This window comes from Rhinopithecus roxellana, chromosome 22 (genome assembly GCF_007565055.1).
Source record: "Rhinopithecus roxellana isolate Shanxi Qingling chromosome 22, ASM756505v1, whole genome shotgun sequence".
In the NCBI taxonomy this organism is placed as follows: Eukaryota; Metazoa; Chordata; class Mammalia; order Primates; family Cercopithecidae; genus Rhinopithecus; species Rhinopithecus roxellana.
Genome location: NC_044570.1, coordinates 11,364,959 through 11,379,602, shown reverse-complemented (window position 1 = coordinate 11,379,602; position 14,644 = coordinate 11,364,959). Strand labels below are relative to the sequence as shown.

At 35.6% G+C, this 14,644-nt stretch overlaps 1 pseudogene; it reads right to left on the bottom strand.

Annotated features, from left to right (window-relative positions):
• Positions 1-845: 845 nt before the first annotated feature.
• LOC115895698 lies at positions 846-899 on the bottom strand (annotated as a pseudogene).
• Positions 900-14,644: the final 13,745 nt, after the last annotated feature.

Genomic DNA, 14,644 nt, shown 5'->3' with positions numbered 1-14,644 from the left:
TTTATATATATTTTTGGGTTTACACACAGATAGTTTTTTCTCTCAGTTCTCACAGTCCTAGAGGCTGGAATTTCAAGACCAAGTTGTTAGCATGGTTGGTTCCTCCTGAGGCCTCTCTACTTAGCTTTTAGACACCATTTCCTCCCTGTGTCCTCATATAGCTGACCCTCTGTGTGTGTCTGTGTCCTAATCTCCCCTTCTTATAAAAACACCAGTCATGTTGGATTAGTGTCCACCACTATGACATCATTTTACCATAATTACCTCAATAAAGGACCTGTCTTCAAATACATTCGGAGGTACTGGGGGTTAGGACTTCAGTTTATGAATTTGTTAGGTGCACAACTAAGCCCATAACACATTCCCATTAACATTCTATAGGAATAATACTCATAGGACAATGGCATTGAGATGCCGATCATGAAGACTATCTAGATTTCCCACAGTTAAAAAGTGATCCGCAAAGATTTAAATGACCCATAACAGTCTTGACTGTGCAAAGCCAACAGTTTCTCTTAGAGGTAATTACCAAAAATTTAATAGGCTCCAATAACCATCACTTACCTCATTGGTGCTATCCTTCTCAAAAAATCTATTTCTGAAAAAACTAAGCCCCATAAGATGATCCTAAATGTTATTAAGAGTAGAATCTACCACCCAAATATTCACAACAATGCCAATATTTTGTTTGGTATCTTATGATTGTAAAAGTCTTCAGTGTATACTTGGTTCATTGGGTCAAACCTTTTGATTATAACTCAAAGTTCTGGGTTCTCTGGAACTGTCAGAGACAGAGACAGACAGAGGTGAGGTACCCTGAGTTATGCTCTGTGATTAAAGTAATTATTGGATTAAATATAAATCCAGCTAGATAAATTCTGAAAGAGAAAAATCCTTTTAACTTCCCTTTGCCTATAATGAATCTATATGTCTTTTAACTTTTTTTTTTGCTTGAACTCATATTTACCAACAAGAATAATGCTGAGAACTGGCCACTCTTATAATCAATGAATGGAAATACCTATTCTGAAAATCCATGAGACTGACTCTCCACAAAAATCTTCTGTGTGAAATAAGAGCCAGTCATTCAGAAATTATTAGGGAAAACAAAAGTTGGTCATATGACTTGACCAGGCTACTTACTGGTGGGCTAACATCCTATGTGAATTGGTAGGTGGTGGTACGGTTAGGAAACACAGCAGTTTCCCTTACCAGAAAATTTTGGTAGGTAGGAAGTCTTTTGAGATGAAGAACCTTTTCTATTCACAAGTGTGATGAAAGCAAGTTGAAATATGTCAACTTCTTTCTGCATTCATCAGATCATAAGAACCAGCATAGAAGAATCAGGGATGGACAATAAGAGATTGCATTAGCTCACCTTAAGCAACCAAGGGAATAGCAGTATTGTCTGCCTCACTTGAGTGGGCTATTAAGAATCCAGTAGAATAGCAAATTGATCCAAAAAGAAGATCAAAGGACCCAGCATTATATCTCAATCACCCGCCTTGTTAATTGCTCTAACATAGTATTCCTTCCACAAGAATCTAAATTTTTACAACAGTTTCCTCTTGGTTTCCTAAAGAACAAGCTCACTACTTCATCCTGGGTTAGTGAAAAATCCAGAGTACTTTAATTTCTAAATGTTTTTACCAGCACTATTCACCATAGCAAAGACATAGAACCAACCCAAATGTCTATCAGTGATAGACTGGATAAAGAAAATGTGGTATATATAACAATCAAAAAACCTTAGGCACTTGAGAGTATGGAATACTATGCAGCCATAAAAAGGAATGACATGTCTGTTTCAGGGACATGGATGAAGCTGGAAGCCATCATCCTCAGCAAACTAACACAGGAACAGAAAACCAAACACTGCATGTTCTCAGTCATAAGTGGGAGACGAACTGTGAGAATATATGAACACAGGGAGGGAAACAACACACACCAAGGTCTCTTTGGAGTGGGTGAGGGGAAGGAGAGCATCAGGATAAACAGCTATGCATTCATGGCTTAACACCCAGTTGATGGGTTAGTAGCTGCTGCAAACGTCCATGGAATACATTTACCTGTGTAACAAACCTGCACCTTCTGCACATGAATCCCAGAACTTAAAATAAAATATTTTTTTTAAATGTTGCTTACTTACACACTGATAAAAAGATTTATATTCATGAATCTGTATTCTTGATTTCTCTACAAGTTGAAATCAGAAAATAAGCCTCAAAGTCTTCTAACATCAGGAAAGCCAATTTATTTGTATACAACATAATCACCTATCATGTGAAATGTCTGGAATTTGGCATTATACTTTTCTGGAGAACATAATGATGATTCCATATTATTACTGAAATTGTTGAATGTACAACTCAAATCACTCAATAAGCCACTACTATTTAAGCATTCATCTGAATCCACTAAAAATGTATATTTTTTTTGGCACGTTTGAGTTTATATGTAGGATTCATTGTGTGGAAAATAGTTAAGCAAATTGTTTCTTATTAATACTCAATAATTTCTTGAATGTGAGCGGTTTAAAGCAGCACAGAATATAGAAAAAAATGTACATTAATTTCCATCTTATAAACTGGAGACAGACAAACTGCATCAGTTATGCGTTGTTTGAATCAAAGAGGGCAAGTGTTGTATTAGCAGCATGCAAAGTTGTGTATTGGAGATAGGGAAGACGTTATCAAAATCTGTAGCTTTCTCAATCTTCTGTTGTCCAATTTATTCCTCTTGTCTATGCCATGAACTGAAGAGTCAGGATAATTTATCCTTCTTCCATAAGTAGTTAGTCTTCCTTTCAGCTTCAAAGTGCTCTCTTTTTCTCTTTGTTTCGTATACTTCTTTTAATATTTTCTATTCTCATTCAGTCATTCATTCTTTCAGATACCGATCCATTCATCCTTCTGTCCTGTTTCCAATTATCCATTTATCTAAAATGTATTAAGCACCTTCTTTAAGCTAGGCATTTTATCATCGACTATGTAAAGATAAACAGAAAGTCATCCATTCAATAGCAGTGCCAATGTACTAGGCAATGGGCACAGTGCAGCGAAGCACAAAAAAAAAAAAAAAAAAGGAAAATGAAAACCCAAAGTCTTACACTTATGAGATTTACAGGTGAGTGAGGTGATGAGGGTGATTTTTTTTTCCCTCTCTACATTCAAAATCAACTTGGAACTGAGCTCAAAGAGTCTAGATACTTATTTCTCTATCCGTCTCTTCTTTATTTTTCCCATAATGGGTCTTGGTCTCTCAGTTTTTAATTTTTGAACATCTACATTTTATCAGCCATATCTCAGAATATCCACCCCAGCTGGGTATATTATGCCAAACACCATGTTGTCACAATATATTATCAATACGTGCTATATATCTATAACAACTCTAATAAGGAGTTCCTTGTGTCAGAGATGCCAACATTTTGTTTCTACTAATATCATTTCAGGTTTTACATGACAGTATAATTTTCACATGGTAGAAAAAAGATTGACAGAACAAATAAATATGTTGGTGTCTTTTTAATCCAGCAGGTATTATAGCAAATTTTTGTCTTCAGGAAGAATGACACACTGTCACAAACACATACCTTAAAATGTCTCATAACTTGGGATAAATGTTGTGTTTTCTGGTATTTTGTTTCTTGATCATTTATAATTTGCATGAGCAACCCCTTTTTGATTATCCTCTATTAAAAACTTCTCAAGAATATTTGTTAAAAATTTAAAATGTTACCAAAGGTTCACTAAGTTCTATACCTTCATTCATAGATCTCAACTTATAAATTCTTTGCTTAGCCCTTTTAAAAGCTATGCAAGTACTTAAGATTTAACTTTGTAGGGTAATTCTACTTCCACTGGAGGGAATCTGATGCACTCATTTTATAGCTCAAAAAAGGAACAATGCATACCTAAATCTGTAAGACTGACTTCCTTACAACAGATTTATGTAATGCATTTTTTTTTTCCTATTGCTATCCTGCTGATCTTAGCAGGGTTTCTACAATGATACATGCTTTCACAAGTTACAAACTACTGGAGTGCATACCTGTATTTTAAAAAGGATTTTAAATTAAATGAAGTTTGTTGTTAGAGGTCTCTTTTTCTTCTTCTTGCTTTGGTTTGTCTTTATCTGCATTCCTGACTTTGCTCTTTGGATCAGAAGTAATGTCATATTCTAAAAGCATATTTGCAGAAATGTTAGGGTCATACTCTATGTATATAATCTTCTAGGCATCTCAAATACAACATATCCCAAGTTTACCCTCCCCCACCAAAAAAGAAAACCCATATCATCTTCTCTGCTGCATTTGTGATATTGGTGAACAGCACAAGAATCCCTGGGAACCATACCACTCCTGTCTCTCCTTAGCCACTGTGAATTTATCTGCAGTCCTATCAGTTGTTACAGTATTTCCTAATCCAGCCCCTTTTCTTCCTTCTGGGGGCTCCCACAAGGGACTTTCAGCATCTCATGCTCACACTATTAGGTTAAATTCTGAATTGGTTTCCTGGCTCTGAATTCATTCCTCAAATTTGTCCTGAAGTCTTTTTTCAGTTAAAACCTGTTCATTTCTAGACCCTCCTTAAAACTTGTTTTCTGTCTCTATTGAATACTATCTTTACTCTGAAGCTCAGAATGCCTGCATCTTTAGAAATTCAACACTCTCTATCTGGCCCTTATGTTGCTCAGGCTGGTCACCAACTCCTGGTCTCAAGCAGTCCTCCTGCCTCAGTCTCCAAGGTGGTGATATTACAGGCATAAGCCATTGTTTGCAGCTTTATTTGGCCCTTTTATCTTTACTCTCCTCTCCTTGCCCCTCTTCGCTTCTTTTCTTCTTTGTTGTCGTCTTCCTCCTCCTGTTCCTCCCCAGCTCCTCTTTTTATTCTTTATTCTTCTCTTTCTCCTCCATTTTATTCATCTTTCTTCTTCTCTCTCATTGTTCCTTCTCTTTCTATATCTCCTCCTTTACCCACTCTTTCTCAATTTCTGCATGGTATGAAGCACACAACCATGCTTCACACCATGCCATACTACTACTTCCCTTTGAAAAATCCATCTTTTTTCACCTGTAATATCTTCCTGTTTCTAGCAAACATAAGCTGCCTTTTTTGGAACCCTTGTTTAACTATCTCAGGCACACTTTAGGTCTACCGCAGTGAACAAAAACAAATACCCTGTCCTGGGAAAAGGCATTTGTATGGTGTTTCCCTGATACTGTAGCTCACTTCTGGACTTCAGTAATTAAACTCAGTTAAGTTGCATTGATTCTTTTATAAATTATTGTTATCTTCAGTACACTGGGAGCCCCTTGAGGACATGCACAAAATTTTTGTGTGGATTCACCTGCGTATTTTGAACACAATAGTTGCTGAATAAATAACTAGTATATAAATGAATAGATCATTTGGTTGAAATGATCTTCCAAAGCAGGTTTGCAATGGGAACAGAGATCAGAATATCTGGACCACTGGCTGAATTTAGGCTATCTTGGAATCATTTCACTGGAGAATAAAAGATGGTTTTTACTACTTTTAGGAGAGCCATGAGTCAGATTGTGGTCCAACCCAGGGAATATACAAATCAAAGACACACCTTCCAACAGAGCTTCTGCAACCAAAATATAAAACACTATTCTCTAAGTGACAAAGATTATGTGGTTCTGCAAGTAGTCTACACTGGATAAAACATGAACCAGGAAGTAGAAAAAATATGGGCAAATGCAACCCAGCTAGAAAGCAATAGCTCTTCTGGAGGGAAAAACAGAATGAATGTTTCATAGTGCAAATTACATTGAGTGTATGGTCTCAAATTATTTGTTTGATAATTGGTGTTAAAATGCCTTCTTATAAACTGCACAGTGTATGTGTGCATGAACATAAACTTTATTTGTAGTCTGGCCTACAGCCTTAGCATTTTAAGTATCTTAAACACAAATTGAAACATATTTAAAAAGTTTATATTTCAAACATCCTTTTTGAAATCAACAACAGAGCCTCTTTATTTATCATAACGTGTATTAGAAATAAGTATTTTTATGGTGACATAGACAGTGATTAAATATGTGGTAATATAGCGTGGCAGACAGAATAAAGCCTCCACCAAAGATGCTCATGTATGTATTCCCTGAAAATGTGAATATGTCACTTGTATGACAAAGGGATATTCAGGTCCTAGATGGAATTAAAATAGGGAAAATTTTTGTAATTAATCCTATTTACTGTATATTGATTTTTTTTTTAGCCTCCTTCTCCAATATTCTTTTTTTTCACTATTATTAGACTTTAAGTTCTAGGTCACATGTGCACAAAATGGAGGTTTGTTTCACATGTATACTTGTGCCACGTTGGTGTGCCGCACTTCTCAACTCATCAACACCCATCAACTCATAATTTACATCAGGTGTAACTCCCAATGCCATCTCCCACCCCTTGCCCCTCCCCACTCCCCACAATAGGCCCCAGTGTGTAATCTTCCCCTTCATGTGTCCAAGTGACCTCATTTTTCAATTCCCACCTATGAGTGAGAACATGAGGTTTTTGGTTTTCTCTTCTCATGATAATTTGCTGAGAATGATGGTTTCGAGCTGCATCCACGTCCCTACAAAGGACAAAAACTCATCCTATTTTATGGATGCATAGTTTTCCATGGTGTATATGTGCCACGTTTTCTTAATCCAGTCTGTCACTGATGGACATTTGCGTTGATTCCAAGTCTTTCCTACTGTCAATAGTGCTGCAATGAACATACATGTGCATGTATCTTTATAGCAGCATGACTTATAATCCTTTGGGTATATACACAGTAATAGGATGACTGAGTCAAATGGTATTTCTAGTTCTAGATCCTTGAGGAATCACCACACTGTCTTCCACGATGGTTGAACTAGTTTACAGTCCCACCAACAGAGTAGAAGTGATCCTATTTCTCTGCATCCTCTCCAGCACCTGTTGTTTGCTGATTTTTTAATGATTGCCATTCTATCTGGTATGAGATGGTATCTCATTGTGGTTTTGATTTCCATTTCTCTGATGGCTAGTGATGATGAGCATTTTTTCACATGTCTGTTGGCTGCATAAATGTCTTCTTTTAAGAAGTGTCTGTTCATGTCCTTTGCCAACTTTTTGATGGGGTTGTTTGTTGTTTTCTTCTAAATTTGCTTGAGTTCTTTGTAGGTTCTGGATATTAGCCTTTGTTAGATGAGTAGATTGCAAAAAATTTCTCCCATTCTGTAGGTTGCCTGTTCACTCTGATGGTAGTTTCTTTTGCTGTGCAGAAGTTCTTTAGTTTAATTAGATCCCATTTGTCAATTTTGACTTTTGTTGGCCTTGCTTTTGGTATTTTAGACATGAAGTCCTTGCCCATGCCTATGTCCTGAATAGTATTACTTAGGTTTTCTTCTGGGGTTTTTATGGTTTTAGGTCTAACATTTAAGTCTCTAATTCATCTTGAATTAATTTTCATATAAGGAGAAAGGGAAGGATCCAGTTTCAGCTTTCTACTTATGCCTAGCCAATTTTCCCAACACTTTTTATTAAATAGGGAATTCTTTACCTGTTTCTTGTTTTTGTCAGGTTTGTCAAAGATCAGATGGCTGTAGATGTGTGGTATTATCTCTGAGGGCTCTGTTCTGTTCAATTGGTCTATGTCTCTGTTTTGGTACCAGTACCATGTTGTTTTGATTACTATAGCCTTGTAGTTTAGTTTGAAGTCAGGTAGCATGATGCCTCTAGCTTTGTTATTTTGACTTGGGGTTGTCTTGGCAATACAGGTTCCTTTTCATTTCCATATGAACTTTAAAGCAGTTTTTTTCCAATTCGGTGAAGAAAGTCATAGGTAGCTTAATGAGGATTGCATTGAATCTATAAATTACCTTGGTCAATATGATTATTATCACAATATTGATTCTTCCTATCCATGAGCATTGTATGGTCTTCCATTTATTTGTGTCCTCTTTTATTTCACCGAGCCGTGGTTTGTAGTTCTCCTTGATGAGGTCCCTTACATCTCTTGTAAGTTGGATTCTTAGGTACTTTATTCCTTTGAAGCTATTGTGAATGAGAGTTCATTCATGATTTGTCTTTCTGTTTGTCTCTTACTGGTGTACAAGAATGCTTATGATTTTTGCCCATTGATTTTGTATCCTGAGATTTGCTGAAGCTGCTTATCAGCTTAAGGAGATTTTGAGCTGAGACCATGGGGTTTTCTAAATATACAATCATGTCACCTGCAGACAGAGACAATTTGACTTCTTGTTTTCCTAATTGAACACTCTTTGTTTTTTTCTCTTGCCTGATTGCTCTAGTCAGACTTCCAACATTATGTTGAATAGGAGTGGTAAGAGAGGGCATCCATGTCTTGTGCCAGTTTTCAACGAGAATGCTTCCAGTTTTTGCCCATGTAGAATGATATTGGCTGTGGATTTCTCATAAATAGCTCTTATTACTTTGAGATATGTTCCATCAATACCAAATTTATTGAGAGTTTGTAGCATGAAGGGCTGTTGAATTTTGTCAAAGGCCATTTCTGCATCTGTTGAGATAATGATCTGGTTTTTGTCTTGGTTCTGTTTATATGCTGGATTACGTTTATTGATTTGCATGTGTGGAACCAGCCTTGTATCCCAGGATGAATCCCACTTGATCATGGTGGATAAGCTTTTTGATATGCTACTGGATTCAGTTTGCCAGTTTTTTAGTGAGGATTTTTGCATCAATGTTCATCAGGGATATTGGTCTAAAATTCTCTATTTTTGTTGTTGTATCTCCATCAGGCTTTGGTATCAGGATGATATTGGTCTCATAAAGTGAGTTACGGAGGATTCCCTCTTTTTATATTGATTGGAATATTTCAGAAGGAATGATACCAGCTCTTCCTTGTACCTCTGGTAGAATTCGGCTATGAATCCATCTGGTCCTGGACTTTTTTGGTTGGTAAGGTGTTAAGTATTGCCTCAGTTTCAGAGCCTGCTATTGATCTATTCAGGGATTCAACTTCTTCCTCGTCTAGTCTTGGGAGAGTGTAAGTGTCCAGGAAATTATCCATTTCTTCTAGGGTTTCTAGTTTATTTGCATAGTAGTGTTTATTGTGTTCTCTGAAGGTTGTTTGTATTTCTGTGGGTTCAGTGGTGATAATCCCTTTATCATTTTTTATTTCATCTATTTGATTCTTCTCTCATTTTTTCTTTATTAGTCTTTTTAGCTGTCTATCAATTTTGTTGATCTTTTCAGAAAACCAGCTCCTGGATTCGTTGATTTTTTGGAGGATTTTTTTATGTCTCTATCTCCTTGAGTTCTTCTCTGATCTTAGTTTTTTCTTGCCTTCTGCTAGCTTTTGAACGTATTTGCTCTTGCTTCTTTAGTTCTTTTAATTGTATTGTTAGGGTGCCAATTTTAGATCTTTCCAGCTTTCTCTTGTGGGCATTTAGTGCTATAAATTTTCCTCTACACACTGCTTTAAATGTATCCCAGAGATTCTGGTATGTTGTATCTTTGTTCTCATTGGTTTTAAAGAACATCTTTATTTCTGCCTTTATTTCATTATGTATCCAGTAGTCACTCAGGAGCAGGTTGTTCAGTTTCCATGTAGTTAAGTTGTTTTGATTGAGTTTCTTAGTCCAAAATTCTAGATTAGTGCACTGTGGTCTGAGAGACAGTTTGTTATAATTTCTATTCTTTTACATTTGCTGAGGAGTGCTATACTTCCAACTATGTGGTCAATTTTGGAATAAGTGTGATGTGGTGCTGAGAAGAATGTATATTCTGTTGACTTGAGATGGAGAGTTCTGCAGATGTCTATTAGGCATGAGACCCTCTGGGCTATGTGTAGGATATAATCTCCCACTGTGCTGTTTGCTGAGACCCTTGGTATAGGGCAGTATTATGGTGGGTGTTACTCAGTTTTCCAGGTGTTGTGTGTCTCAGTTTCCCTTGGCTAGGAAAAGGAATTCCCTTTCCCCTTGCACTTCCCAGGTAAGGCGATGCCTCACCCTGCTTCAGCTCTCGCTGGTCAGGCTGCACCTGCTGACATGCACTGATTGTCTGACACCCCCCAATTAAATGAACCCGGTACTTCAATTGAAAATCCAGAAATCACTGGTCTTCTGTGTTGCTCACGCTTGGAACTGGAGGCTGGAGTTTTTCCTATTTGGCCATCTTGGGCATCCCTGGAAATTTTTTAAATAGGGAGATCATCTTGGATTATCCAGGGGGCCTCATTGGAATCATAGAATTTTTAAAAGTGAAAGAGAAAGACAAATAGGTCAGAGTGATATGGCATGAAACCTGCTATTGCTGGCTTTGAAGATGGAAATTGGGGCCATGCATCAAGAAATATAGATGGTCTCTAGATACTAGAAAGAACAAGGAAACTTTTTCTCCCTTCGATCTTCCAGAAGAAATGAAACCCTGATGGCATCTTGAAACTCATGTATTGAGAGCCATGCTGGACTTCGTCAGAACATAAGATATTAACTGTGTTGTCTTAAGCCACCAACTGTGTGATGCTGTGTTACACTGGACATAAGAAATTAATACACATAACTTGTATGTGTCTGGGAATGTGGACACTCCAGCACCAATTAGCTTCACGTCAATGCTTATGTTCTATAATCCAATGAGTCCTCTGTACCCTACCTCTTTCCCAATGCCTACCCTTCCAAGGGAGACTTTTGCCCAAAGCAACTTGAAATGTTTCTAATTCTGACTTTGGAATGTAATTCTTTCTATCTCAATAGGTATCTTTTATGAAAAGATCTCTTATACAAAGATAATTTTTGACATTATCACAGTGTATCTGTAACCTAATAAATATTTGTTCTGTTTGTAGAGTTGATCTCCACGGCAAATCATTACCTAGGAAGCAAAGTTTTGTGGCTGGTCTTATATCGAGAGCCTCCTGATAAGGTCTAAGGCACCTTGGAACTGATGAGCAACTAAATTGGCTTAGGTCAGGTGAGAAAATTTAAAACAAAAGAAAAGAAAGGCCATGGATATGACTGTAATTAACTCAATATTTACAAATGAGCATGTTTTGTTCTTTATAATCAGCAGTATGGACAAATATTTTAAGCACTTAATTTTTCAATTGTGCATCATAGAAATTCATGCTTTTCACTAATTTAGACTGAGCTTTTCACCAGTTAACACTAATCATTAATATTATATTGTCATAATTTGCTACACTACAATCAGCCTAGGATCAATTCTGAACATTGTAGAATTAGAAAGGACTTTTATCTCATTATTGAAAACCACTCTTCTTTGTTGAGTGATAAATTGCCACAATGTGCACATTAATTGGGATAAGTTACACTGAGATGAAAGTAAAGGGGTTAAATTTATCATTTAATTAGAAAGCAATGTCGTATTTTATTTTCTAGATTTAAACTCCTTAACTACAGGGGCTAGATGTACTTGTCTGGGTCTCTCCCAAACATTCATCATCCATGAATATATTTAAATTACATTCATCAAAAGCACATGTAGTTATCGCTGAGAGAATTAGAGTGAAAAAATTGAGAACATAGGCTATTTTTTGTGGGAGGTGGCAGATGAAAGGGGAGTTTTCTATGTCAAAGAATAGAAATGAATAAGAAAGGTGTGTTCTGGGTTAAGATTGGTTCCATTCAACGTAGGAATGAAGAAAAATTTGGGTTTAGCTTATTCTGAAGCTTATAGTTTAGTAATACATGTGTCCCTGAGATGTTTTGTCCAGTGTGACAATTTGGGGATTAGAAGAAGTCCGTATACACTTGGTGGTTTGGTGAATCATCCTTGCTGCCCCTAGATTTGACTTATGTCAAATGTTAAAGTCCCTATTTATGTTTGGATAGCCAAGATAATTTAATTTTAATGTTTTTAAAAGCAATGGCTTTGATTCTGAGAGGTAAAGAGAAATAAGTAAGCAAAAAGATTTTAAAAAACATATGAAGCATTAAAATCTCAAATATTAGATTTAATTTTATGTAATGAGAATATTAGATATGAGAATTAGATATTATATATTTAATTATATGAAACAAACATAGAAAAACAACCAAACCAATAAATATTTAACATTCAGTTCCAAAAATTTTTAAGTCATAAGTGACTGCATTTTCTGCTTTTGTGATGTTTTCAGTATCCTTCTATAGAGAGTTTACATTGTCAGATAAAAAATTAAACAGCTTAAAATATTATTTTAAAATGGCAAACATATAATTTAAATTATCCATTTCATTATATAATGAACTAAAAGAACCTATGTTATTTGCTGAGATTTTACACATTTTCCACAACTTTTCATGACACATACAAAACTTTGATATTGATCTGAACATCAGTCTTTAATTTGATAAATACACGCTTTCTCTCAAATACCTGTGGTTTACGATTTTACCAGTCATCAGGGTAATATGGTGTTCTAGGAAATTGTACATGACTTGGTTTTATGTTCACACAGAAAAATGAAATTCAGATAATCATAGGTATTGAAAATAAGCACTGTGCAAGTGCTTGGATGAGCTGAATTCAATTTAAACAGAAAAATAGCACTTTCCTTAAACACAAAGTGTTTAAATATTTATATGTATTTAAATCATTATATTCTAATTTGGATACAATGGTGTCATAGGTTCAAATTCAATGTGACAATAATGGAATATTATAAAAATTCACTGTCTCTGCAGGTCTGTTAGCTCTTGGTTTTCTCTCCCAGAAGAAATTTGGGCAATGATCTGGGAAATCTTACCTTGTCAACACACATCACACACATCAAAATAACTAGTTTTAAAGGAAAAAGGAAGCTTGCACATATTACATGTTCTTCCTAAATGTTTTGTAAAATAAATAGATTGGACAATCTTTTCAATAATAAACTTGACAGTTATTCAGATATCTAAGATAAATACATTTTTGTTTATAGGGTGACTCACTCTGAAATGTATCCTGGGTCCTTCTATTATTCTCCAGAGGTAATGTCCAATGAAGAGAATAGATAATTGATTCTCTCACTTCCTAACTGTGTTACATTTCATGTCTTGAGCTCTATAATTATGTTTCCCTATAAACAAGATGGAGGAGATGACTCATAAAGAAGAATTTGTAATCAAACATAGATACTTTTATTGGGTTAGTGCAAAAGTCATCGCAATTTTGCCACTGAAAGTGCTCAGGGATTATAAAGATGAGTATGGCTCCTTTAGCTGTATTCAGGGCTCACTGTTTGTTTTCAAACCTACATATATAAATGAACTCTGTACTGAATGTGAGAGGTGGAGGCATTATGCAACAAGACTTAACCGCGCCCTGGTTTTGTGTAGATCTTGCTAGAATATAAGTGGCTTCAGGGCAAGGATTTCTCTCTGTTTTGTGTTTCTTTGTATCCACAAAGACAGAAGTGCTTGGAATATAGTTCAGGAAAAATTTACTGAATCATCAAATGGTGAATGCTTTCCAATGGGATTTTCTGCAATGATAGAAATCAGTGTTGTCCAATATGGTAGTCATGAACCACATATGGCTATTGAGTGATTTTATTGTGGTATATGTAAACAAGTGTGTTAGTTCTTTCCTACACTGCTTTGAAGAAACAACCATGACTGGGTAATTTATAAATGAAAGAGGCTTAATTGACACAGTTCTGCAAGACTGGAGGGATCTCAGGAAACTTACATTAATGGTAGAAGGGGAAGCAAATATGTCCTACTTCACATGGATGCAGCAAGGAGAAAAATGAGAGCCCCTTATAAAACCATCAGAACTTGTGAGAGCTTATTCACTATCATGAGAATAACAGGAGGAAACCACCCCAATGATTCAAATACATCCCACTGAGCCCTTCCTTTTGCATGTGGACATTATGGGAACTATAATTCAAGATGAGATTTGGGCGGGGACAGAGCCAAACCATATCAACAAGTAATTAGTTATAAATTTAATCAAAGAAAACTTAAATTTAAATGGCAACAGGAAACTGGTGATTACCTTTCTGGATAGTGCAGTGTTTATGTTTACATTTGGTGTTTTCCATAGAATGATGACATACTAGTTTTAATTTTGGGTAACTAGTTTAGGTGTACTTAATTTTCTCTTACAAACTCATAAAATAACAAACATAGGAAAGGGATAACACTCCAAGTTTGGTTTAATATTCTCCATTGATGGGGTATTTTTTATATAGAAATTTTGATTAGTAATTTCCTTTGTGACTTATTTATACTGTCATTGTTAGAAAGACCTTGCCACTTCAAGATTATAATTTCTCCCATCCTTCTTCCTAGTACATTTAATACAAACATAGCTTCATTGTTTATATTTAAATCATTGATCTATTTAGAATTTATTTTTGAATACATTGTGGGATATGGATCTAGATTTTTTGTTTTTTTTTTTTTTCACAACGAAGTACATGCTTTATTATTTAATATATAAGGTGAAATATAGCTACACAAATCTGTAATGATTAAAGTCAAAAAGTGGTTACTTTTGTGTGGCATAAAGACTGAGATGAGACATGAAGGATATTTATAGGTCAATGAAATTGTTCTATTTCTTTTCTTTTTTTCTTTATACTTTAAGTTCTAACGTTCATGTGCATAGCGTGCAGGTTTTTTACATATGTATACTTGTGCCATGTTGGTGTGCTGCACCCAACAACT